This window comes from Cibotium barometz, chromosome 8 (assembly GCF_041138505.1).
Source record: "Cibotium barometz isolate CiBa-2024 chromosome 8, ASM4113850v1, whole genome shotgun sequence".
In the NCBI taxonomy this organism is placed as follows: Eukaryota; Viridiplantae; Streptophyta; class Polypodiopsida; order Cyatheales; family Cibotiaceae; genus Cibotium; species Cibotium barometz.
In genome coordinates, this window is record NC_141053.1 from 49,885,208 (window position 1) to 49,887,945 (window position 2,738).

Sequence of the window (2,738 nt, forward strand, 5' to 3'; positions counted from 1 at the left end):
GGAGCAATTTACATGCATTTAATTGAGAGAAATTACTGGTTTTTTGAGCTCTCACAAAACAGAGAGAAGAAAGTCAAAAATTGATGCATTTGGAGCCTATTTTTGGTGAAAATCAAAGCATTGGTGGGTTGCACACATACCCAAGTGTGTTGGGGACTTGGTTAGCTCTTCAATTAGCAAGTTAATTACTCCCAAAGGACCCTACAGCAGGCGGCGCTGAATCTACAGAGAAAACAAGGCAGAAAACTGTTCATTTTGGAATGATGCTTAATTGAGCTGGGAATGAGCTTGAATCTCAACAGCCCCTCTCAAGCTCATGATGTACTGCCGATGAAGATGTAGATGAGCTTGGGATATCAACACTCTTAACAGACGGGAGTGTTTTTCACATGAGATGACTCATGGTACTTTTGAGGGAGCACCACCACCTGAGGAGCGACATCGACCTATGGTATGTGATTGTTCTCTCTTAGTTTTATTATTGGTTATTTTATAAATCAAAGGCTCATATATAATGCAACCATATTATATCTGTAGGTATATTCACTTGATGACAAGGATGACTTCACTATCAATGGTGCACATGTCCCTCGCACACGGCACGGACATGTCATTTGTCAGTTGTGCAGCTCGAGGTTTCTCGACATCCTCTACCTCCTGCTTTGGAGGCTGAGACAGGTGGAGATCACCCATTGCCTACTCGTTTACATTCTCTAGTAGTATAGACGTATGATCGAAGACGATACGGAGGATGGCAGAGAGGATCACTTCCTTTAGATGGAGAGGATCACTTCCTTTAGATGGAGTGGTTTTTAGCTTCTGGGGCAATCACTACATGATTGCTCCATCTACCATCAGTGGAGCAGGACGAGGCCTCTTTATTGCACAGGATTTGCATGTGCCCCCTCGTTCAGAGGTCACCCTTATGTCTTTTTGTTGACCTATATATAGATGGGGTCCATGGCATCAGCTTACTCACTACATTTAGAGCATGAGTACTTATGGGTTATGTCTCAATGCAGCCTCTCTTTCTAATAGAGGGATTACACATGCAGAAGGACAAAGACTCTATGTTGACGGAAGACCTTACTCTCAAGGAAACATAGCAGGTTTAATTAATAGTAGTCGAGGGATGAGTTCAAGAACCAATTGCACGTTTGTGGAGTGTGAGAATAGTCATGAACCAGGACATATGAGTAGGGATATAGAAAGATACATAGTTGTCAATGCTATTAGATCATTATGTGTTAGTGATGAATTGCTGTGATCAATTATGGATGGCGTAGACCTCCACGAGCACCCTTAACAGATGAGGGTTGAGAGCTTCATTGTATACAATTCCTAATGTTATTTTGACCTCTTGTACCCTAATTCTATACTTTAATTTACACCACGTTCTCTATTGTCTCATTTTTAATTTGCTAATCGTCTTTTATTGTCTCTAACTATTTTGTATCTGTGATAATTATTGAATTCCATGCACATCTCTCTTTTCTTTTATATAGAAGCATGCTATTGATACAATCTTCTTTGCCTTCAAATATGTAGATTCTGGATTATGACATCGACAATATCACAAATCAATGTTCACATGACGTATCTCACATGTCAATAGAGTGCATGAGGATCCTACGCAGGAGTGATCCTAATGCGTATGCAAGACTAAAGAACTAATATTCTTAGGACTTTAATGAGCGTGATAATATCTTTGATATCGACGATGGCATGTCTGATTTTATTGAGGATTGGTATCAAAATAATAGTGCGAGCGATATTCCTAATAACAACAAGAAGTATCTTCAAGAAGAAGCTCTAAAGCAGGAAGCCAACTGACACGACTCAGTGCAAGCTTACTTCTTCTTAATCTTCAAAACCGTTTTGGATGGAGTAATCTATCCATTTCAGCACTTTTGAAGTATGTACCAATCTAACATATTTTTTTGTTACAGTCTAAACATGGTTGCTTTTCTTATTGATCATATTTTTAATGAACTTGCAGGCTACTCTCTCAGAAGTTCTTGCCGACAAGCAATTCCCTTCCTGCATCACATGATGAGGTGAAGAAGATGATAAAAGTAGTCTTGGACTTGACTATTCTTCTATACATGCATGTCCCAATGGTTGTATTTTATATAGAGGTCAATATGAGGACGGTGCGACGTGTCCAAAATGTCAAACGCCTTGTTATAAAGATGAGAAATGTAAGGTCCCTAGAAAGGTATTGAGACATTTTCCCCTGGCTCCACGTATAAAACATATGTTCCAAAGTCCCAAACTAGCTAAGCTTATGACATGGGGAGCGGAGCACAAGAGCAAAGATGGAGTAATGCGAATTCCATCAAATAGTCCTGCATTTGAGCATATTGATTTGCAATGGCCAGATTTTGCAAAAGAACCACGCAATTTAAAGATGGGTGTAGCATTAGATAGCGTGAATCCATTTTCAATGAGATCAAGTAAATGTTCTACATGGCCAGTGGTAGTTATTAACTATAATCTACCCCCGTATCTCAGCATTAAAAAAGAGCATTTAATGCTCTCACTCTTAATTCCGAGAACATGACAAGTTAAAGATCTGAATCTTTATTTGGCCCCTCTCATCGATGATCTTCAAGATTTGTGGAGAGGGATTGATGTCATGGATATTGTGAGATCCCTGTTCCCACCGAGCAACGGATTCAAGATACTGGCAGCGGAAGTAGCACTTCTCGCGCGGGACAAGGTTCCACATTCGGGGC

The 2,738-nt window shown here is 40.0% G+C and overlaps 1 pseudogene; it reads left to right on the forward strand.

Annotated features, from left to right (window-relative positions):
• Window positions 1–394: 394 nt before the first annotated feature.
• LOC147636367 (uncharacterized) lies at window positions 395–1,320 on the forward strand (annotated as a pseudogene).
• The last annotated feature ends 1,418 nt before the right edge of the window (window positions 1,321–2,738 follow it).